We start from the raw sequence: 25458 nt of genomic DNA, 5'->3' as shown, positions 1-25458 counted from the left end.
GAACTTTCTAAACGGTGTGGATTCTATTTCATAGCTATGTGAACAATTAAATCCTCTGATTTTTTTTTTTCCTGACTGTCCTAATTATTTTTTTCATGTGAAGCTTGTTAATACTGGTCTCATTGCTGCTCACTCTGCTCGTGAGTCAGGTATGTCTCTTGATGGTACTTGTGCTTTTAGACCAATGGGGACAAAGTGATCCAGTTTTTCCTTCCTTCCAGGTGCAATTACGGGTCTCAATATAATAAAAATAAAATGATTGAATATCTACAGAGGTTCATATGACATATTTTCCATTTATTTTAAGTTTGGAAGCTAGAATGTCTTAATTGATAATCCCATAAGGTTTTTTTTATGAGCTCTTTTCTCTTGGAGGTTCTGTATTTTCAGGGTATTGCTAGTTCTGTAAATATAGCTATCAGACAATTGTAATTTAAGGCCAAATTCTTCTCACAGTTACAAGGGAAAAAATCCAACTATTTTAATGGAGTAGAATTGGATTTAAAGGATGGAGCCTGAATAGTCTTTAATTGTTCTAATCCCTGGACAATGTTCCAGCCAGGACACTTCACAAGCACTGTAACATCTTGTATCAGTTGATTTTTCACTGATCTGAACTAGAAAGAAGATTTATTATTCAGGAGTTGGTGATACAGCCTGCTGAAATCAGTGGAATCAGCTTTACCATTTGCATTCGTGTGCTTTAAGAGAGAACCCAAATAAATTCTTAAATTTTTTTTTGTTTTTCCATCTCTCTCTCACTCTCTCTCTCTCTCTCACTCTCTCATGTTTCACTTCAATTTATTTCATTTGGTTGGCAAGACTGTTGGCATAATGGGGGCTTTTCACCAAATCTTGCAGCTCCTGTGGCAGATTGTATAGCCTGCAGAGCTTTTGATAGCATCGGTGTTTTGGCTGTTGTTTTTGCAACTTTATTTTGGTGCTAGGTGTCTCATCTGCATGTGTCCCCTGTTCTTGTAGTGATGTGATTTTGCTACTATCCTGTAGTTCCCCTGTTAATCTATCAACAGGCAGGTTCAGAGGGGACACCATTGATCTGCAATGCAGGCACAGGTTGCATGTTCAGTGACTGATTCTGGATTGCTCATATCACTTTCTTAGCCATTTTTCTACTCCTTAAAAATTCTTCAAAGAAAAGCGCCCCTCCATCTGTCAGCAGAGCAGTTAGCACAATGAAACCAGGATCCCTGCTGGTACCACGATGTGCTTCTGCATTTCTGGTATTTCTGGTTGCAGGAGTCCTCCTGTTTGAGGAATTCTTGCGCTCAGCTTTCCTCTTTGCATCCCAGTTCCATTAAGGTTAAAAGAAAACCAGAAAAACTGAGCAGCCAAAGGGTATTCTCGTGTGATAATCACCAGATTGATGTGTATTGATCACAATGATTATTCTTATTAGCTGTACAGTTCAGTTTTTTTAGATAGGGGAGTGCTGGTGTGCTTCCTGTAATTGTACTGAGCAATTTCAGAAACTTTTATTTATTGTTCAGCAAGCTGATATGAAACAATTTATGGTAGAACAAAGTCATAAGCAGAAGAACAGTGGATCAGGGGTTACTGTGAATTATAACATTCCAAATTAATATTTCCATTTCTTTGAAGCTTTGAAGATATGAAGAAATTTATTTTAAAGATGTCACGCTGATTTTAGTACAGTTTTAGCTGGCTTTGCCTTTATTTTTCTGCATGTGGTATTTCATAGGTAATTGTGGTAAATAATATACCCAGCTTTTGTTTAACAGAACCTTGCATCTGCCATGAAACTGGCAGTTGTGGCCAATAACTTCAAATTTAAACTAGTGTTAAACTAGTATTTTACTCATAGTCTATACACTGAAAATTTGCGTTGCTAGAGGAAAAGGTTGCATGGTAATTCAATACCAAGACACTCAGTGCCTGTTGCCCATTTTTTTTGCTAGTGTAATCAGATACAGAACTAATGTATTTAAGAATATGATCATAATTCTTCAGTACTTTTTCAGGCATTGATTTTATATTTTTTGCAGTAAAATAAATGATCCCAGGCTCCAAGATAAGGGAGTATTTCCCATGCATCTTTAGATGTTGTTCCTATATATAGTTTTTTGATGAATGTCTAAGTTCACAGAAAACACTAAAAATTAAGGAGGAAGTTATTTCAGGCCGTTTGGATAGGCTGAGGCTTGTGAGAATGAGATTTTTTTTTGTTGCTTTCAACGCATGTGCAGAAGAACAAAAGTTGCTTCTCCGTTGCTTTTCTGATGAGCGCTAATGCAAAACTTGAGCAAATTAAAGGGGTGTGTGTGTGTTGTTGGACCAAGCAAGCAATGTGGCTATTGCTTTTTCCCCTATTCCACTGCTACTGAAACCATATTCAGAGTAAAGCAGCAAAAATCTTTTTGCTACTGAGGAAACAGACAAAAATCCTGATCATCTTAACAGGAATGGGAGCTCTTGTTTGGGATATCAGGATTTCAACAGCTGTGCCTGTCTTAAGAGCAATGGCTGCAGAAATTGAAAGTAATTAAAAGCTAGTTCAAGGTTACTGTTAGGCTAGTGCTAATGGAACTAGTCCCTGACCTCTTCATATCTAATGTGCTTTTCATAACAAATGGATTCCTCTCTTGTTTTTACTGTCCACGTGCAATTCACTGCTGCTGTGTCAATGGTCGTTCAGCCCTTTCTCAGTACAGTGCTTTCCCACTGTGTATTTTAAGTATGTGAGCGTGCATTCTGCAGAATGCAATGAAATATTGCAAACAGCTCCCAGGGGTTTGGTGAATTCAAACACTGTTGTAGAATTGCTGAGTAACACATTAGAGCGGCAGATAGGTAAACATTTGTTGGAGTTCATGGGGTAGATGGGTTAGACCACAGCAGTAACTGTTCATAGCTCAACTGCAGGACAGCAAACCACAGAATTCTCTCAAGGGTCCTAAGCATCCCATATGCTTCGTTCTGGTTTTGTTTCTGTGACTCAAAGTACCACACCCACAAAAGAATCAGTGAAACAGGGTTTGTTTGCCAGTGCCAGCTCAATGTTGTAAAAAGAAAGCCATGTATCTTAACTCTTGATTTTTATTTTCACGTGCTGAAGTTAACACATCAAACTTAAAATTGAGAGCCTTTAAATCTGAGCAGTCTGAAGTCCAGTTTGTCTCGTGGGTAAAACCATTTAAACACCAGGTGGAGAACATGTCAGCAGTTTCCTCTTTCTTCCTTTCTTTCTCTTTCTTCTGTAGCCGCAGTGCAGAATAGAAGCGTTGTTGATGGCGCGTATTATTATTTTTTTTAATATTTTCAGAGGGGCTTCTCAGACACTGTGGGGCTAAAAAGTACTTAGCAAAGAGAAAAAGCTGAAAAGTTACTCCAAACAAAATCTGGCTAATATGCAAGAAAAATGTACTGCGAGCTTTGCTAACAGAAGGAACTGTAATTAGTCAATTGTTAGCATGGAGGGAATTTGAGTAAATGACTGTGCTTCTTTCCAAAGTGTTTCAGTAGTTTCAAGATCTGTATTTTAAAAAACTGAATTTGGCATCACTTAAAGTACCCCCCTCGTAATGCAGAAGAAGACAAAAGTCTCTTAGAGGCTTGCCATAGGGTTAGTTGTATGAACTTAAAGGAGAAGAGTTTGTCTGACATAATAATCAGCTTTGTGTCCTGTAAGCTATTTTGTATTCAGTATATGGAAAATTCTTGATCAAATGGCAGGTAAGGTCAACATAAATGCAGCCAGCTGCCTAAACAATTTCAGTCATTATTTAATATTGATTTGGTGTTTAATTCTATATTAAACTATAAATGGGGACAGTCCCTTTTTGTTTATGTAGAGATTTAGAAATAATTATATTGCCCTTCATTCTTCTAGGTTTTATTATGAAAGATATTGAAGACAAATAGAACAGTGACAAAGCTAATAATAGATATTTTATTGCATGCCACTTTTTTTTAATTTTTCCAAAGTGGAGCATTTTTACATCCTTGTAATTTTAGGTTGACTCTTTTGTAGAAGTGTAAAAAGGAAAACATAAAGATAGAATTTTGATTTGGTTTCAGTTGTGTTGATTCACGTCTGCTAGTTGTTTTGTAAGCTTCTTGTATAGGGTTTTGCTGTTGTTATGACTATTTTTATGTATTTTATTTAAAAAGAATTAAACTGTAGCCCATTGTTTTATTTTGTTCATCAGACATTTCTAGAGATGTACTGTCCAGCATACGTATTTACTTTCTTGGTAGTTGTATGTGTGAACATGTATACATGCTTACCTGCAATTGCAGTTCTAACAACAGTTGTGAAATTGCGTTTGGGGCTCTTTTAAATTACAAGGCAAAATGCTGGAGCCTCAGGAGCTAGGAAGGGGAGCGCACTTATGCACGCTTCTTAAACCTACAGGGTTTGGCTTATTTCCTAATGCTCACATTGCCTTGTGTGTTTCTAGATATTTCATATGCAAGTATTCTCCTAAGTAATTAAGGCAAAATACTTCTAAGTGCAGCTGTTATCAACTCTTATCTTCAAAGTCCCTACGATGCTTCTGGCACAATAGGAACATGTAACTGCGTATGAATAATTGAATGTTGAATGTCAGCAATTAGAACCATTAGTAAAATAAGAAGCTACAGTGGCCATATTCTCTGTTCATTGTCTCTGTTCCGTCTGCTCCTCTTTTGAGTGCCATAAGTGGGTGACAAAGCTAAATTTCTTGCTCTACTTTAGTGTCATACTTCGTCGCACACAGTGCTGGCATTTCGCAAATAACAATTGCTGTTGGTAGAAATAACCTGTAGCAATGTTGTGTTACACCACCAAATCCTGTGGCCTTGCAGAAGTGGGAATGGCAACACACACGTGCCCTGTCTTTTTCTCCTCAGCTTTGCTGGTAGGTGCTGCTGGTGTGAAACATTGGGAAGAAAGTGAGGTTTCTGCATGGGCTGTGGGTGTGAAATTCAACAAGGCGCACGAAAGGGTGGTTGGTGTGCCTCAACGCCGAGGTCGGCAAGGGGCACCAGGTTGGATGCGGTGCCTCTGTGCCTTGGGAGAGCACAGAGGCCGTTCTCAGGGTGCCCTGTGGGCAGGTCTGAGCAGTGATGGAGATGGGGGCGGTAGTGTCTCTGGATTTCCGCTGCTCTCCAGTGATGAGAGAGGGCCGCAGAAGAGCATATGTTGGGCTGTTTGAGACTTTGTATTCAGCGGTCTTTCTCTTTACCACAACACCCTGACAGCTTCCTTGAACTTGGATGGATTTCACCTGTAGTGAAAAAGCACAAGCATGGATACAACCATCCCCATCCCCTGCAGCTGTTCAGAAATCCTTGCAATTGGTAGCAGTTACATCTGCTGTGCAGTATGGTTCTGGATTTCGTTCCTCTCCTCTCCTAATGAAGGAGGGATTCACCTTTTCAAATATAGAGCAGTAACCTTCTTCTCCCTCCTCCCACTTCTCTCAATTAGCAGGTGTGCACTATATCCAGGAATCTAATTTTAAATTAACTTGTCACCCTACATCCCATCTGTAGGGGTTTACAATTTTAAAACAATTGTCTTTGAGGTGACTTTATATACTGTTCCATTAACATATACATATCACTTCTAGGGCACTTAGAAAAACTACAGAATAAAGTACCCTTTTGAGCAAGATGAGAGAACAAATGCAGTTTTCCTTAGATTTGCTGTAGAATCAGAGCTGTGGTATGTCAAACCTGATGCTGAGTGGGGCTGTGAATGGTTTATAATAATTTTATTAATACAAGATATTCTAGGCCAGCTTTAGCCTACATACCAAGTTACCAGATGAACTTCAGTAAACGCTAACCAAATCTTGCATTGACTGTTAAAAATTCAATTGGCTGGTTTGTTTCTGCTTAGTTTGTGTGTGTTAGTCTGCCTGTTATATATGTAGTATAATTTTTAATGCTTAAGTAGAAAAACACAATTATCTCTAGGAACTTTAGATAACTAGTTCATAGTGACAGCACATGAACCAACTCATTGATAGGTCCAGCATACAAGCTGTATATTTGGGTAGCGAGCAGGCTGGGGAGCCTTCAGCTCCAAAACTGCAACAAGGAACGATCTGATGTGCTAGGGCTGCAGATACACTACTCATTTGAACATAATTCTGAGGATTTTATAATGTCGGATGTATTTTCAAAGAACAGTGTGCACAAGTGCCGTATCTTTGGTTGAACAGGAGTCAAAGTACACTGAAAGGGTAGAGTATTCTCTCTGAAGAGAGAACGTGCCTCTGAAGGAGGACTCGCAGACAGGCATCCAGCCACTGATGTTCCTAAAGGCAAACTTGCAGAGCGAAGCTGGGGAGGCTGTTTAGCTCAGTGACACTATAGTATTTTCCACAACTGTGCCTTAACAGCTTCTCTGTAAACCTGTTGTTATTTTGTGTGTGTGTGTCTGTGTTTGAGGGGGACTAAAAAGGCAATCAAGTGGCAGTGTCAAGGAGAATGAGACTGGCTGTAGAAATAAAGCTGAACCATTTTAGGGCTCACAATCTCTTTTCTTTTATTATTTTTTAAATTTCAGGATATAAATCCAAATATTTTTCTCAGTTAATTGCTAACTATTCTTACAATGTTTATCATATAACTCATGCAATGTGTACCCACATTAACAGGACTACACAAGGGAAGTTGGGAAGAGATGCGGTAAAATTTGAGACCATGGTTCAACTCTCCTCCTTGCTGCTTCCTACATGGCTAGAGTGTACCGCAGTCACTAAGATTTTGTCTAAAGATCCTTTCTTACACCATTTCTCTACTTATGGCTTAAGAAAAGTAAAATGTCTAACCATACAAATGTGTTTCAGATTAATACTGTGTCATAGTAAAGACTAGTCAGGGAGGTGGAAGTCTTACATTCTTGATATTTACTTATTTTTAAGTAAGTGGATCTGTTGTACTGACATTCACCTCTGTGCTAAGTGTATACAATCAGAAATGCCAACTCTTCCATGTGCCCATAATACTTAAAATCAAAACAAAAAAAAAACTACCAGCAACTCTCCAGAGTGTCTGATGAGTCCATTTTTTTGTCATTAATGTCACTCTGCCTCATAGAAACATTCTGTAACAATGAAACACATGCTATACATAGCAAAAAAAAAAAAAAAAAAGCATCAACAAAAAAAGAAATACACATTTGATTTTCTGTACACTGCACCCACCAGTTAGACAAGTAATATGTTGTTCTGTTGGATTACAAGTGATTAATTCTTGAAGGGAGAAGAAAAGATATAACAATATTTATATAATGATGTAACAAAAACATTAGCTGCAAATGTACAGCTATATGGATATATTAAAAATGCATATAACTATAACACATCTAAATATGTTCGTATCAATTAGAAATATAAAAAAAAATCTATACTACGTGTATGGATAAGTGACATTTTATAGATACAGGATATCCTTGGATAAATAATTGTATGAATGCATAGATGTACCCTTCTAGAGTACATGAAAACCCACTCTTGGAGGAAATAAAATACAAAACAAATAAAATAGTTTAGTTCTAGAACAAAACTAGTCTGAGGAGAATGTCCTGCAAATAATTCTAGTGTTTATTTTTTGGTAGTTTGAAGACCTAATTGTCCATGGATGCTCAGAGACTGAGGTCTTTCCTCAGCTGTGGCTTCTCCAGAGTCCAGCCCCTCTGAGACCTGGAAGATCTGCACGTCCCAGCCTGATCAGGGCTGCTGGAAGCACTTGGGGGGTGCTGATACTGCACAGGCTTGTTTCCACGAGAGATTGTTAGGCACACCAAAACCATGCTGGAGGGAAAACTTGCTGATGTTGACCCTGCACCCTGCCACTCTGTTTTTTTTAGTTTGTTTTTTTTTTCTTCAAGAACTGTGACATGCCTTTGGAAAAGTGGCATGGTCAGAACATTCCTCGTGATTTCCATTTGTAGCATTGCTTTCTGGTTTGCTTCAGTGAGATGTGACCTGATGAGGGTTTTTCCTCAGCTTCTGGAAAACTGCAAAACCTAGAAAGTCAGTAAAGTTTCAGAGCAAACAGTTGAAACATACTTATTTCTCCTCAGTAATACTTGTCTAGTTGTAAGTCACCTTTCTACTGGTAGAATTCAACTCTCCCATTTATATTTATCAGAAGGTGACCACAAAATAAATAGTGGGATTTTCCATCTTTCCTGTTTGTTTACTTTGTGCATTAGAGAGTGCTCTGTGAGTTATAGTTCCACTTTTTCTCTTGAATAGTCAGTCAGGCGTTTCACTTGCACTAGAGATCCATTTAAAGGTTACTCAGTCCCAGGAGAGAGAAGTATGCTTTAAAAAACAGGAAAATGAAATAGTAAAATGAAATGTTTGGGGGAAACTAGGGAGGGCACAGTAAAATAACCTTGGTTCTCTTTGTTTTAAAATATTTGTTTTCAGATTGGTGATGCTCTTATTTCTGATGTTTTGCATGTGTCACTTTGAGCTTCATTAAAATGTAACGAAAACAACATTAATTCTATGCTGTGTCTTAATGTAAGAAAATTACTCTTTTACTTACTGAAATAGTAATTTGGTTGGAAATTGAAGACTTCAGCTGTTGCAGGGTGAGGTTAATTAAATTGACTTTTAGAAACATGGTGTCCTGGTGTCTTAGTGTGGTGCATTTTTTGTGTCCTATTTTAAGATGAAAATGTTGTTTTTGTTTCTTCCTGGTCTTTCCCTCCCTGTTCTGTTAGGGTATGAAAGCAGAAAACAATTGGACTGAACCATGTTTGTCTATGGACATCTTTTGGTTTGTCTTGCAAATTGATAGCCAGGATGGAAGCATATTGCTTGGGAGGAAATGCAAGATACATTATTCAGAAAGCTAACTTTCCCTAGATTGAGGAATATTGCTTGGGCAGATGTCTGAAATGGCTCAGTTGAAAGAGGTCAGTAATATTGTGTATACTGAACAGATTAGATGTTAAACTTCTTGATCCCAATCTAAAACTTAAAATTTTGTACCTGCATTACAGCTAGGTGAGAGGATTGCATTGCAGGCAGGTGTAGACTTCAATCTATGTTGCTTTGATTAAGGAACTGTAATAATAGAGAACTTTAGGGGTAGCTGTGTAAGCCCAAAGGTCTGCAAAATAGAGTTACAAGTGGCCCCCAGCAAAAAGTGGGTTTTGGGATGAGATTTTGATCAGTAATCTGGCACTGAAGAAGCCGTATTTAAACAGATGTTGTTACAATTGTTAGTTTAAGAGAGAGCCAGGTACGCGTGTATGCACCCTAACCACTACTTTAATTTTTGTGGTTTGTAAGCGTAGTTTAAAGCTACGTAAAGAAGAAAAAGTAGGTATGGAAGAAAAGGGCATATTCCAGCACAGGAAGGTGTTTTGAGGCGTTAGCTGCTAGGCTAGGTGAGAATTTATTCCTAGTGCTACCATTCTGCTGCCTGTAAGAAATAGCTTGTTTTTTTTTTTTTTTTTTACCATTCAAATGTCTTACTGTTCAAGTGAAATGTAGTTCAGACTTCTAAGGATTTCTATCTTAGAATCTGCAACGTTTGTTTTCTGTAAAACTGAAGATACTCATTTTATTGTTTTCTTTCCATATAGTTTAATCTTCGGAAAGTGAGAGGGCTTGAAAGTTTGCCAGTGTTACTGAAGTATAATTTTCTGTTTTGGTTTGGGGACTTACTGAAGGTAATTCGTGGAGAAATTGTGTTTTATAAGTATGAATAGTAGCTGTTCTGCATTACTTAGATACTGCTTTGTACTATACAGCTCAGGTACATGTTCAAGTAATAAAAATATCAGTAAACTTAGAAAATGAAAACATTTACATTTGTCTCCCTATTTTTCATACTGCTTTATTGTTCACTGAGATATATATTGAAAAAGAGGTCAATTTTAACATATGTTTGTTTCCTTTAACTGTATTTTAAGTTTTGTCTAAGATTACCTTGTTCTGAGTTCTGTTTTCTCTAGGATGAAGAGAGCCGATGCGGCTCTTATGTTTTAAAAAAAAAAAAAAAAAAAACTACCTTTCTCGATAGCATACTGATAAATGTTTATCTTTTTCACTTTTTAAGTATAGTAGTGTATACCCAGTAAATACTTCTGCTGTCAAGTTAGGATTTAAAAGACAACAGATTTCAAGGTTTATGTCAGGTATATGCAGCTGTATACTTTCATTTCTTCTAAACACTGATTCTGATTCACAAATACTTTGAATATTTATCAGAGCATTGTTCATGTTTGCCCATCCATATTCTCCAACTTAATTTATTTGTAAGCTATAGGAAAAGAGTGCAAAAAGGTCTTTCTCAGTAAATCTCTGTTCTTAGTGGAGTTACTTCAACTCAAGATGATGAACAGTTTGTTTTCAGCTCTTCTTGGATCAGGGCTGTTCTTCCTGAGACAGTATTTTAAACTAGGTAAATATTCACAATATTTTTAGTGGAATAAATAAAATATAGACTAATGAATCTCCCTAACAGCAGAAACTAAACTATTTTATTCCGCTTGGAGGTTCTTAGAACAAGCTTGTAAATGTGTTCTCTTCAATTGATAGTTTCAGAGGGAGAGAATGGTTTGCTGAATATCATGCAACTTAATTTGTGGGGCTGGTTTCATTAATGGCAGTGTGAATAACTGCTTTCATGAATTTGTGTTTGCTTTTGCTGAATCAGAATCATAACAACTTCAATGTTTGGAAAACTATCGTAAGTCTCACTTTTGTGGCTTCCACAGGCTTTGTGAAGGAGCCTGTGCTTATGAAAGTAGAAAAGTTTTCTGTTCATCAACAAGAACATCTGGGAGAACATAGAATGTGTAGCAACTTTTTCTGTTCTTTTAATCAGAGCTACGAGAAACAGAATACATTTTAAAAGATCTGTTAGGAGCTTTATCAAAAGACAAATGCAGACTGTTTTGTAGATTCCTTTTGTTTTCTTTCTGCAGGTATGATTCAACTCCTATCCCACTTTGTCCTTTACTGTACGCTTGACTTTTTTTGCCCTTTTCAGGAGGACAGTCTATGCTTTTGTTTTCTTTAGAATACCCTCAGGGATGAGAACGTACTTTAGGCATATGGTTTGTTCCTCTGAGCTCCTTGGAACATAAGAATCTGAAGTCTGTGCATCTTCCTCTGCCTTTACTCCACTAGGTATATACATTTTTTTTAGCATAAAAGGCACTATGTGGTGGATTTTTTTATCTCTCCATCTTTACTTCTTAGCATGATGTGACTTTGTGTTTTTTTAACTTAAGGGGTGATTTATTTATTTATTTTTCTACAGATAACTGCTACATTTACAAAGGTAGTTGGTACTTTAGGTCAGTCTTTGCTGCTGGATTCTACATATGCACTTGTATATATTGGATGTATTTCTGTGTCAGCTTATGAGGAGAAAGCTCTATGAGGTCCAAGCAAACTTGCTTTTGGTTAATCAAACTGTCTTTGCTGTCAGGACAGCAGCTGTGCAGTAGAACCAATGGAAGGCATTTTTGAAATACTCTACTTGAGAATCCCAGTACTATGGAGAGGAAGATAATTTCAGCTGTTTTGTGCATGTGTAACTGCAGGAATACTTGACGAAATACTGTATGAGCAGCCAGGTAGTAGCCAGAACACTGTACTATTCTCTTACCTCTAACAGAGTTTTGAGTCCGTGGTGTTAACGCCAGGCTGCTCTCATTCTGAACAAGGTCACTTCTTACACCTACACTACTTAACAGAATTTTTAGGATGAAATCATGTAGCTTGATTTAATGCAAAATTGCAACTACCTTGTTCAACAAAAAAGGCATTTACATAATTAGGATTATGCTCCTTACTTTCTTCTTTCTTTACTTTTTTCCTTAAACATAAAAATGTTAGTCCACATCTTCAGATGCCAGTAACTTCCAAAAAAACATTTGAGTTTGCATCAGGCATGCGTCTGTTCCTTTTTTTTACACCTATCAGGGAAGATATTTATTCTAACTCTGTGCTCTCATATAATTACTTTTTCCTGGTATTCACTGAATAACATCAACTGCCAGTGTTCTGATAGCTTATAATCATAAAATGTTCCACATGAGCTAATTTCTGTAGTTAACTTATATGGTGATGTTGAAGTAATTGTAAGGTCTTACACTGCTCTTTTTGTTTTTATTGCGCTTGTTTCATTTGACAAGAAATTATCTTTATCTCTGGTACTTTTGGTAAAATTGAAGAATGACATCAAACCAATGGTCTACGTGGTCATAAATGCTTAATAAAAGCCCTGTTCATGCAGTTTCGTGAGCCTTTGCATCTTTCTGTCCACATTTTTGTACTGAGTCTTTAGAAAAGAGCTGTAACTAATACCAAACATATAATGAGTAGCGTTCTCAAGTACTCATTGCTACACTGATTTTATTGGTGTTCTGGTAAAATACAGTATTTCTAATATTTTCTGTATTTATTACACTTAGGAGAATTAAGTGTATTTTTGATAGAATAATACTAATTAATGTGCATCAAAAAAAAAAATAATCCTCCACAACACTGCAGGGGAAGCTCGGGAAGTGATTTTGTGGCATAAAGTAAACTTATGATGCAGGGGATGTTTCCAGGTGCTTTAAAATTTCTTTCAGTTCTAGTGTTATCTAAACTGAGATCTACACAATTTTGAAAATTTCTTTTTTAAAAAGTTTCGATTTTTTTTTTAATTTCTCTCTAAAGAGATGAGAGCAGTGAGAGGGGGAACCGGGGGAGAAAATATTTTTAAGAGAATGCATAAAACAGGTTAGATGAGGGATGAGTTACAAAGGAGGTATTAAGTTACAGTACAGGAAAAAAGGGCACATCTCAGTTTCCACATAAAGTGGATATATAGTATTATTTGATATGCTGTCTAGCTGTATGGGTAGGATTTATCTCACCTAGTTTGGCTGCCTAAAGCAACGCATCTATTTAAGCTATTGGTTTGGTGGCTCCTGAAGTTGCAGGAGAGAATAAGGCACCTCTGGGGGAATGATTCATCTGTCTTGTTCTAGACAAATATCCAAGGATGGTATGACTTGTCTTCCGGAGGTGTCTAACATTTTGCAGTCATTAGAGCTAGACAGATAACTTAGCTTGTGCATATAGCTCTTAGACTCTTGAATTAGGTGAGAAATTTCAGCTTCATTAAACTCATGTTTCAACTGCTCATTTTCTCTGTAAAGCTAACTCTGCACGTAAGGTGATTTGTAGTCCTTCATTTTTATGGTTACCACAAGAGCTGTTGTCCGAGGTTTACACGTATTCACTATTTTTCTTGTGCTTGTTACTGTTCTAGTTCAAGTAGTTGCCCTTGAAATTGTCAAATGTGCTAAAAGAATTACTTGTTTTAAAGTGATGTTGTGTATAATGTTATTGAATTTTGTTCAACATTGCTATCATGTTATCACGTAAACACTTCGTATAATTAACAAAGGGAAATATTAGGCCTCTGCTTCAATTTTAGAATAGCTGAAAAAGGCTATATTTGTTTTTCCCCCAAAAAAAGCAGAAAACTGTTATAGAAAACTAAATTGAGGATACAAGCCTTCATTTCCTAATGACAAAAACAAACAAACAAAAAAACTCCGTTTGGTCTTTATCCTGACACATCAAAATACCATCTGAAACTGTTCATTGCCTATGGCTTGCATAAACGTTGTAACAATAAAGGAGGAAAACGTTCTTTCCACAGTGTTCTCTATAATGGATTTAGAATTTGATCGCACTTTTTTGATGAGAAAGGTCACAATTACTCACTGTTGATAAGAAAGTCATTCTAAAGGTTACAGAACAGCAACTGACTTTCAGCAGTGGCACAATAGTCTCTTTGGCCTTTAAATAGTTTGTAATCATGCGTTGCATATTGACCTTTGCAGATTATCTTCATTTTTTTTGAAACCTCAAAAATAAATACCTTCTTTCTCTTATATAAAACTTTAATAAATTGAAAACAACACAAATGTGTCTTACACACTTCTCTGCGACTATGACTCTTCACTCTATCCTGCTAGTCTCCAAGCAGCTGTCAGTTTATCTCCATGGGTTCACTGAAACCTTTCTCAGTATTAAGCATGATCCTGTGGTAGCTGGCCTGTCACCAGCATCTACGTAGACTGAGACTCATTAATCACTGCTGTCTGAACCCAGCCACCTAGTTGTCCCCATCTCTGGACCATAATATCCCGGCTTGGATTCAAGGAATAGGCCAACCTGTTCATTAGCTAGTAAACTTTCCCTTTTTTTCCTTCGTTCTAGCATTTAATTTATATAAGCCTCCTTGTGTGACCTCAGTCTTGGTTTTTCATTAATACATTATAAAGGACTGAAATTCAAGTTACAGGTGACTTGCTGTCATTCATCCAGCCTTCGGATTACAATGAGAGTATGGTACATGTGTGTATATCCTTTCCCTGCCTACATGCACAGCCTGCTGCAGAGACAGGATCTTCCCCCACTCCTCTGCCAAACAGTTCATCAGTCCTGCTTTTCAGCATGGACCTTTCTCTCAGCACATATTGATTGTATTCCTGTCCAAGATCAGAGTGAAACCCGTAAGAACACTTACTGTTGATGATTCTCACTGGTCTCTTGAAAGCAATTATTAAATGAACTAGTCTTTCATTCTTTTGTGTCTGAAACTTGAAGTGAGAAAGCAGCTATTTGCATATTGATAGGGTGCAGCATTTAGTTGTAGAGACCTAACGGGTGTAAGTATAAATGCACATGGAAAGGAATGAATTACTGATGATCACAGCTATCTCTTTTCATTGTATTTTTGTTTCAAAGGCAGACAATGCTCATGACAAAAAGCTAAACTGGAAAGTAGTTCTGTATCTCTTGAAACATGGATAAAAAGATCAGCAGGTGTTTTTTGGGTTGGCTGTATTTATATTTTTTTTATTTCAGTCTAACATACTAATTTGGTTTTCTGAAACTTAAACTATCAGAAGTGGGAGAATTTATTAAATAGAGCACACTGTACTGAGGTTTAGCTGCAGTGCGGTTGGAATGAATATTGATTTCCTAATCCATTGTATATCGTGCTCACCTGTGTAAATGAGAGCAGTACGTGAACAGTGTGAGGGATTCCTTCTGCTGGCACCACATGCTGAGCTGTGGGAAGACAGTATGCATTCAAGATGTACTGAGAGTGAAATGAGGAAGAGAAGCAACGCATGCTGGGGAGGTGTGGTGGAGCCTTGAATGTCTGGTTGAATAGGGGAGATGCAGTCCCACCTCCGAGGGGAGCAAGGTCTCCTGTGGTAGGGATTGCCTTGATACTCCGCTCATCCATACTGGCATAAGCTAGAAGGAAGTAGCTAGATGAGTTTGACAGGTGACTTTAAGGACATTAGCTCAGAATAAGGCCCTTATTTGGTAAAATCAGATTTGGTAAGGGCTGTATCATTTTCATATGAGAGTATAGGCCCAAAGTTTATTAGAGGTCCTATGGGAGCAGCTGCCTCTTTCCCATGCTGTACAGTAAGCCCTTTGTTGGAGGGGAAAAAAGGTGGCAGATGAGAAGGGGAAAAAAAAAAAAAGCTTGTTATGCAAGCACCTATACATTTTGCACAGAACTGACTTTCCTCTTACGTTAGATCTGTTAGCCCCTTTCTCCTAGAGGCTAAATGTTTCATGTCCTCTACTTGTATTTTTCTTTACCAACTCTTGTTTTTTTAGGGGAGGAGTTTGTCAGGAGTATTGAAAGCTCGTACAACTATGTCTAGTATTTAATACAGAAATGTTCCTGATAGATTTATTGCAGCTTTTAAGTGAGTAGACTTTACCCCCATGGTAAAGTCAAATAGCTTCCCTTGTCGCAGAGCCTTAAGTTTAATTTAAATAATGTGCGCAATCCTCTGCATGCTTGCGTGTAGCAGCACAACATTAATGTGTAACATATTCTGGCTTTATTTGCTAGGATTGACTGCTAAGGTCTGTAAGCTATACGGATCTACATTATGGATGCTACTAATGTTTAAAACTGTGCCTTTCAGCTCAGGAAGTTGAAGGCCTTTACAACTAATAATTAAACCTCAAAACAGTCCCGTGAGATGGCATTATCCCCAGTTGTAGAGATGATAAAACACAAAGGTGAAATGTGTTGTTCAAAGATAGGTAGCCAGGCATTGTCGGATCAGGAGTTATCTGATCCTTTTTTTATAGGGAGATGTTCTAATCCACTTTGTGTTTCTAGTGCTTTGAAATTTGCTGATACTTGCTCTGTAAGACAACTTTTTCATCTCATTTGATCTTGCTGTATTAGATGATCCTTGGGGAAAAACAGGGTATTCCGCCGTCTGCTTGTATCGTAAGTCTCCAAAAGTGAGCAGGCGATAAATTTTGTGCCTTTAGTACCGTCTGGGCTAACTCAAGATGTGAGCATACACTTCTCATAAAACAAGGTCTTAATATCTACGAGCAAATTAATAGTTTAAGAGAAAAAATTAGAGTGCAGTGTTTTCCGTGGCAAGTATGCAAAGCCTCTGATGGGAATAAGTATTATTGATACTGATGTAAAGATAGTGTTGATAGGGAAAGAAGGGAAGGAAGCATATGGGACAGTTCAAGAGCTGTACACGTAAGTGTCATTTTAAGAAATTTTGCATACATAGAACTACTACATGTGGTTATAAAAAGAATTTCTCCTGTTTGAGGTTGAATGATGTCAAAGGCTTTGATATCTGTTTTGGCACGTGGTATCATACAGCAGCTGAGGCTTTTTGGCTTGTGAGATTTTGCCAAGTGAAGCGGGAGCACATGTTCCAGTAGGAATTTCAACACTTGTGTGTGTGTTTCCTCTGGGGGTGATGGGATGTTATGTTGTGTCCGGAAAGCAATCTGGAATGCTGCCCTCATTGAGTTTCTTTCTGAACATCTTTGAGTCATGGACTGCAAGTCACAGTGAATGAAATCTGCTTTCTGTCTACAGATCTTGTGGGAAGGAGAAAGATCGAGAGTAACAAAGTACTGTGTAGTAGACTCATTGAAAAAAATCCTTATTTGGCTTACTGCTAGTCTCAGAAGCTTTTCTGAAAATGTCATCTCTGAAGCAGTCTGTGATTTACAGTATGCTTCCAGTACAAAATTCTTCTGACACACCTGAATTTTCTGACAGCTTTTAGATTAGTGCATCTATGAAACCTAAGTAATGTCACTCTTGAGAATACCATCAAGTGTGATAAGCAAATAGGGGTCATCCGTGTTTTGATTTCATTTGGAAATAAATGAAATAAAATAAATTTCAGGTGTTTCCTTTAGCATTTGACTTGAGTGATTGTTACAAAATAGCCTGAGAACTACTGAAGTCAGTATTTTCTGTTTTAGTGCTAGTAACTTTTACGCATGTCAATTTTAGTAGGGTATCAATAAGGTGGACTGGGAAAAAGCTGTGTTGACAGACTTGAAAAAAGCTTTCATATGGCTGCATGCAGTGTTTGCAATACCAAGCAAACACAAGATGCAGACTCCTCACCCAGAAACGTGGAACTACAGCTAATCACCGATTGCTTTCTCTTGAGGAAAAAAGAGTTTGTGATAGTGCCAGTGTGATAACAGCAGCCCCAAAACTGAATCATTGATGAGAATGGGGTCAGGCAAAAATAAGTGTAATCAAATGCGTGTTTTCTCCATAAAAATCCCAGGTTTGATTGAAAATTGTAGATTAGCCCTGGTAATAATCTGGGTCAAAAGTAAGAGAAGAATGAGCGAGTAAGAAACAACTCAAGGAGGAAGTGAATTTAGTTCAGACTTCATGCTGGCTTTGATTATTTTATTACCGTTTTAAGGTAGTATTGCTAATATTGCCGTTTTGGGGAGTGAAGAAGAGAAAAGGCAAGGAGCAAAGAGAGAGAGTGTATCAGAGAAGTGTGTATGATGATGGTGATAAGATGATCTGGATAGATAATGAGAGCAAGGACTTCTCTGAAAGGTGCAAAGCTTGCTGGTATGAGCAGCAATGTAACTCAGACTGCTTGCTCTCCTGTGCCAAATGAAGGCAGAGAGAGTTTGGCAGGCGATTTCCCGTGTTGGTGGAAGTGTGAGAAAAAGGGGTCACATTCACCCTTTCTTCAGCAGTGCTGGTTCCTTTCTGCTTATTGTACTGATTCTTTCCTCATCAGGTAAATCTCTTCTTACACTGAGTCAGGATGAAAAGCTCGGAACAGGAGGAGTTCTGCTGTCTGCGCCCTTTGCTCTGGAATCATGCTGTTTGCTCACTTGCACACTTCAATGCTCCAGTGAATTATCTGCCTTTGTTTTTAGGTCAGAGCCTGCTTTCCAGAGAAGGTAGAAAAAGGTGTTTCCTGTTACAGACCAGAAGTTAATGGGGGTGGGGAATAGAGAACTTCTCCTGCTGGTTGCTTGGGGATCCTAGTGTTCCTGATGGCTTGTCACCTAACTTTCCTCATTTTGGAAGCGGGATGTTGTATACTTCCCCTGATCTCAAAGGTGGATGCTCCTTCCTTTAACATGAACTGGTTTATGTTGAGGGAGTCTTGGCTGTACAAACTGAGTACCTCTGCTGGAAACAGTGGAGCTTGGGGACAAGCTCTATTTGTTGTGATGCTTATTTATAACCTTACATGAGTTCTCATCCATAGTTTGCTTTGGAACTGCTACTCGTGACAGCAGCAGTTTCAGCTTTGTATCTGATTTATGAAATCAGTCATGTCTCCCCTACTTTCTCTAACTGTCACCTTCCCACCATGCTTCCATAGCCACATGTTCTTTATTTTACCCATCCTACTAGGAAATCCTTCTGCCCCAACTTAAGGTATGCCCTTTTCTCTGTACTCTCTACCTCCTTCACCTTTCTGCTATGCACCTAGCCATGTGCAGCCTAGGTGTTTACACCCGTGATGTCAACTTCTTCCACTCCAGTTTTTCACAGTCCCACACCCTGACCTGAGAGCATGGTTCCTCAGGGAGAGGAAAATTGTTGAAATGTGTTTCAGATTATTGACGCAAGGACTGCTCCAAAGCTGCTAAAGAATACCCGAAGACTCAAGTGATTCCCCACACAAAGAAACTTACTAGTCTAGGACTCACTGGCTCTTGCTTTACTGCCTGGTAAATACCTCTGTTACTTTAAAAAAAAAATATATATATATATATTATTTATTATTCTGTGGTAGTATATGATGATTTAAAACCAAGCATTATCCTTCTTGCATTCCTGCTAAGATAATTTACCATCAGAATCATTAGCTAATTCTTACATGATTCTGGGTTTAGAAGACATTTGAATTGTCAAAAGCTCTTAAACAACTATTCCCTCATAAATAATCGGTGATATTTTGAGAAGAGATCAGTTCCTGGTTAAACAAGTCCCAGATTTTCAGAAACATTCAGTGTCTAATGGCTCTCAGTAAGGACAATCAAATTATTGAGTGACATTGCAATCATTCTAACAATTGAGTGGTGTAGTCACCAGAATCCCACAATAAGTATTTCATTCTCAAGCTATTAACAAGCAATGCTGGGAAATGAAGCCAGCCTCCCTGGTTATGTTGTACAAAAACCGTTTGGAAATGGTATATGTAGAACTCTGCTTTTTAGCTTACAGTTTAATTGCATATATTTTTAAACTCTGTAGCTGTTTTTCTTTCGAAAGCCAATGATTTCTTTTTTTTCACTTCATTGCTAAAATAATTTTTTTATTAAACTAAATGAGTAGTTGGACGATTAATTAATGAACATTTTTAAACATCTGAAGAAATATGATTTTTCCCTGACAAATGTGTGTATGCATTAGATAGTAAGTAGAAAGAACAGATATAATGCCTTATTTTATTACATGTTCAAAACATGCATAGTTTCTAAAATTTATTTTTTTAATATTATTACACTATAGCTTAAGTTTATGATGTTTCTTGTGTAATGAATGTATTAGAAATTGTGGTAATTTGCATGTACCAGGAGTAAACCTGAGCACAGACAACCAACTGGATTTTTTTCTACCTACCGTTGACCAACCCTTTGTCTGCTAAGTTATGTCCACAAATCCCAATGTACAGTTTAGGTTAGTTATGAAGACCTGAGGAAAAACCCTGTCATTGTGATGATTATGACTCGAGAAACCATGGAGTGCTTGAAATAAAAACAACAAACAGCTCTTCACTTCTCACGTCCTGTTTTAGTAGTCGGTTCTTTCTGTTTTCCCCTGTGCTCTTTCATAGTTAGAAAGCAGGAGGAAAGGTTCCTCAGAAGGCATTGCTTTATGGCTGCAACTGACACCCTGCTTGGCAAAAATGCACTTCATGGAGGAAATTCAGTGGGAAATTCTGCTGCTTTTACTGGTGCTCTTCAGAATTAATTGTGATTTCAGCCCTTGCTAAAATCAGTGGCAAAATGTCGATCTAGTTCAGTAGAAGCGGGAATTCAAAGGCCATTGTTTTCCAACCTGATACTCATTCTTCTCATTCAGTTTAATGAAGTGTTTCTTTAGCCGCGGAGAGTTGGACTAAAGTATCACTGATACCCATTACTAGTGCCTGTATTTTATTCAGAGGGACTGATGTGTAGCAGCATGAGCTGTATTAATGATTTCACTGTGTAAAGTCTGTGAAAGATTAGATGGATTGTTAGTTAACATGGGGTTTTCTATTTTTTTCCACTGGTGAAGGGTAGTATATTTAGATCTCTTTATATGGAAATGAATTCATGTTCTATTTACAGATATCCAGTAAAGCTTCATATTATGAAGAGAAAATTGGGTTCTGAGTTTCTGAAAAATTTAATTAAAAAACATGATATAAAATTAACACAGTCTATCCTCAGCTTCCCTGCGATCTGAAAAGCTATAAATAAGGGGCTCTGGCTGGTTGTGCAAGTGGGTTCAAGGAGCCAGCATGTTTTCTGAGTATTGACTGATTTGTTTTGGGTTGTCTGTCCATATATTGTCATGAGAGCTGTTCACTTGCCTCAGGGTTGTAAGACTGGATTTTGTTCAACATGCAGTGCCCTCTGGGGGCAAACCATGGGCTCAGAAATGAGGCCCAGTTTGAAAACATCTCACTGCTACTGTCTCTAAGCACAACAATAAGTTGAAATATCTCTAACGTTGTTAAAGAAAGTATATTCTTTTGGAATGCATCTGTGGGTGGCTGGCAGCAGCCCTTCTGCTCCTCATCAATATCAGGGGGTTCACCAACTACTCTTTTCTTCCTATTGGTATGTGAAAATAGTGGGGTGACTTTTTTTTTTTTTTCATGTTGTTGTTTAGGATCAGGTCTTCACTATCCCCACCCAGGTTTTCATCAGTCTGACCTGGGTGAGAAATGCTTTCATCTCCATTCTTCTATGTATGAGGGGCCACTTCCAACTTTTTTTAATGTAGAAGCACTGTGCACTACTTTTCTTGCTTGCTGTCCATGCTTCTTGTTTTTTTTCTGGAAGTGCTGGGTATACCCACAGTTTCAACTTCCAAATGATTTTTGCAAGGTTGTGTTTTTCTAAAAGCTCCTATTGGCTGTGTTTGCATTTAAAAACTGTATGCTGTTTTGTTTGACAACTCTTTCGTCTTTGTGCATCTCACCAGTACAGTTGGAATGGAAAATGATGGTTCCAAATACAAGTCTCAAATTAATGAGTAGTGTGAAGCAGCAGTGTTTTTTGTTGTGTTTTTTTTTTTGTAATATGAATGAAAGCATATCTTATATTTTCAAGGAGTGAGTAAGTAAGAAGCTTTAACTGGGACAAAATAGAAAAGGATTTGGAATAATTTGTAGTGGTCTATTCCCTATTCAAAAATGAACCTTTTCCCTGCCTGGTGAATGAGTAATATCTTGGATACACTAGCTTGACTACTCCTAATCTGCTGTGTTTTAGGTGAGGTTTAAATTCAATTGAAAGTGTAGTGGCAGTGTGAACTTGATTTCTGGCCCCCCCTCCCCTCCCTTATTCCCCCAAGCTGAGCTGCCAGTTGGATTCCATGGTAAATGTCAACTTTTCAGGAGAGCAATATGCTCTCATCTCAGGTTTGCTGCCACCAGGTCCTGATCTTCTGAAAATCTATTGACGAGCACAAAGGTTATGTGCTGTGTGCACTGATCACTCCTGAAAAGTGGTTTGGTTTTTTTTTGAGGTGTCTGAGTAGTTCTGATTCTGTATGGGTACAAGGGCATGTATGCATCAAACATCTTGTCAGACACGTCAGAATAAGTTTGTGTAGGAAGCTGAATAATGTTTTAGCTTACAACTAGAAGAATTGATCATCTTTCTCCTTATCACTCCCATTTTTTTAGAGCTTTTATTTTATAACTGTCATCTCATTACTTCACGTTTGTATTACAGCTATCATAAATCCTGCCAAATAGAATTACTCACTTGATTTTAAACAAATGAAAGCAGATTTTAATATTTATGTTTTTTTTAGTATGGTTTGTTGAAGCAGATGATTGGCAACAAAAAATGGAAGTTTTGGACTTAAGTTAGACCAAGTTGGCAGACAGTATGCTTCACTGCAGAACTGAAAGCTGCAGTAGAGGTAAATATCCCTGGAAAATGCAAATTGATTGTTTGCTACTCTTCCATTACAACAGCAAAGATTTAATGGGCTTCAGATGAGATTTTATCCATTGTAGTTTTATAGTAGTGGTTCAAGTAATTGGGGCTGAAAATGAGATTTTAAACCTTTGATGCTATAAGATATTCCAGCCTTCCAGGCACAACATTTAATTATACCAAGCAAGGTTTGCTGTAGCTTTAACAAACAGTTGTGCCTGCATAGACCAGTTCAGATTAAAGAAGAGAAATTTACGCAACTGCCCCAAACTAGAAATGAACTTTCCTTGGAATAGACTGAGTCTCCATGGGCTCCAGCTAAATCTGTGACTGAAAATCAAAGAGGGGATACAATATTTACGTGAGGGACAGAAGTAAGCGGTGTGGTGGTTGCAAGATGCGACTGGAGATGAGGGTATTGGAGAGAACAGCTCTGCTAACACTGGTGTCTGCTAAGTGCCAGTTAGGACCAGAGCCTTCTTCTGACCTTTGGCAAATCACGTAATCTGTCTGCACCTTGTCTTTACTTCTGTGCAAAGAGAATACTCTTTCTTCACAGTGGTGTTCTGAGACCTAATTAAGATTTTCCAAGCACTTCCAGAACCTCAGATGAAAGGCATGCACAGAAAGTGTTATAATTAACAGGAGCTTATCAGCTGAACTTTACAGAATTAATAGATACTTATAAATATGAAGCCAAATGCGTTTTGGAAGCTTTTCACTACATTTCATCTCTAAAAAGCGTCACTGTAAATATATTTTTAAGGTTAGTAAAAAGAAATGTTTGGTTTATTTCTTGTACAGGGGTATTCTTCGTGTATGTATCAACTCGCATGCCTTATTGTGTTAGGGATCTAGAGGTTTGGGAGTTGAGTGCATTGCTCTAGGCTATACCCACATAAGGGAAAAATTGATTAGGCTATGTCTGCAGATACTTTCCCTTTTCTCTTATAAACATGTGACTCTTTTGAAGGTTTTATGTTTTCCAAAGAAAAAAAATACAGTTAAAAATTGACTGCCTTTGTGTGCATTTTCATTCTTGATTATTTGGCCTACTTGAGTATTGCTAGTTAGAGGACAGAGAGGTAGATAAACTGCAGATAACTTCTAGGACCATTTTGCTTACTCCATTTATATGGCAAATGTGGGAGTGACTGGACCTCAATTATTTGGAAGGGCTACATGGCCTATATTGGAAGAAAATCGTGGCTGGCTTGCATTGTACCAAGAGCTATTGTCAGTATGTGGTAATTTTTTTTTTAAATAAAACCAATCAAACAAAAAAACAAGAACCAAAAAACAACAACAACAAAAAGATGAACCAAAAACCCCACAACGGATCAGAGGAATGCAAAACAAAAATGAATGTTTGTTTAGGTGAGGGAGAGCTCGTAGTTATATATGCTCTTACTTTTAAGTAACGGCACAATGCAAGCTCCCGCTCCAGACAAGCACAGTTTTTTAGGTTGGGGTCAGTAGTTGATTACTCTGATGATGATTATTTATTTACTTTATGGAATTTAAGCCATAAAAATCCTGTTTACAAAATGGATCTGATCTGCAAGTATATTCAGAGAATGTGTAATAAAAATGCAATTAACAATCTGTGTGGTCTGCTGATTTTTATTTTTAATTATTTCTGTGATAATTTGGGCCTGTTTTGTATGTGACCATAAAATCTGTCACCAGGCATTCTTTCACAGTAGTTTGCTGTCTGGTAGGAAATTTATGTCAAACAGAATCAATATTATCAGTCTTTTTGCATTGCCTCTGCTTTTAATCATAACTGGAAAATAGTAGATAGATGGGGCACTGAAACCATTTAGCATAATGCCTTTATTGTCCTCTTCAGCTGTAGTATAGTTGTTCTTTAGCTCTCTCATAACATCTTATTTTCATTTGCAATACTGCACAAGGGAATTCTCTTATCATTTCCTAGACGATGATTTTGAACAAATTGAAAAGATGACTAATTTGCCTTCTAAATTTGTCCGTTTTGTGCTTTCTTGGGGGGGAGGGGTCAGCAAAATGGGAGATAACTGCAGAGACAGCACCAGATAATTCGTTTTCTACATTAGGTGGCATTCTGAACCAACAGTCAGTGATGATCTAGTGTTGTCTGATGATGATGTTATTGTGATAATGCAGACACAGGTATTTATTTGCATTATGCTGTAATTGTACGGTTGCCCAGGAGGCCCAATCTTTATCATAGAACACTTTGAGAGTTTTGTCCTGAATTTAGCACTTTGCCTGCAGTCTTGAGACGCTGCTTAGTTTTTAGTGCAGGAGCTGTGTCTCGTTCAAGTTCTGATGGCTTGTTTAAAAATCAATAGAAAGAGATAAGTGAAAGGAAAATGGCTAATGTGATAGAACCGTGTTCTGTGCTAACAGATCCTTTCACAGGTTTGCAGAGAGGCTAGTAGCGTGGGGATGGCAAATACGATGGATAATGATTACCTTCTGTTTCTGAGGGTCAGCCTTAGCCAAAGCAGTGAGAGGCACTGGATCAACTGGTAGAGTGTGTGTGGGGTAGAGTTACCTGACTTTGAGGAGACAGAGACGAATTTATTTTCCATCTTTTGCTTTTTCCTTTTTCTCTGTGCCCTGTAGAAGTCATTCTGGCATGATGTTGTTGTGCCCTGTACTGCAGGGTGAGGCAATTCAGATCTCAGGAGAAGGAATTTGTTTCTCACATGGAGGAAGACATAGAATAGCACTGTCAGAGTGATTCCAGTTAAGTTTTTGCTGGGTTTATGCTACCTCTGTCCTGCAGCTGGCTGTGTGAGCACAGCATCGAGAGTCATATTTGAAGCGTCACCCATCTGCCTTGCTTGGTTGGGTGCTAGTAGGGATGCAACAGTGCTAACAGAAATGTCAGCACCACTGGAGAAGCAGGCACGTCTGGGTACCTGCACCAAGAGGCAGCCCCCTCTAGCATTGCACTGACTGGCCTCACTGGTGCTGGCAGGATGAA

The 25458-nt window shown here is 37.9% G+C and overlaps 1 protein-coding gene across 5 annotated transcripts in view; it reads left to right on the top strand.

Moving 5' to 3' along the window:
• Positions 1-25458, top strand: part of PLCB4 (phospholipase C beta 4) — a 203252-nt gene that overhangs the window by 33067 nt on the left and 144727 nt on the right. The gene's annotated exons all lie outside the window — the stretch shown is intronic.

This window comes from Cygnus atratus, chromosome 3 (assembly GCF_013377495.2).
Source record: "Cygnus atratus isolate AKBS03 ecotype Queensland, Australia chromosome 3, CAtr_DNAZoo_HiC_assembly, whole genome shotgun sequence".
In the NCBI taxonomy this organism is placed as follows: domain Eukaryota; kingdom Metazoa; phylum Chordata; class Aves; order Anseriformes; family Anatidae; genus Cygnus; species Cygnus atratus.
This window is presented reverse-complemented; position numbering and strand designations above follow the sequence as displayed.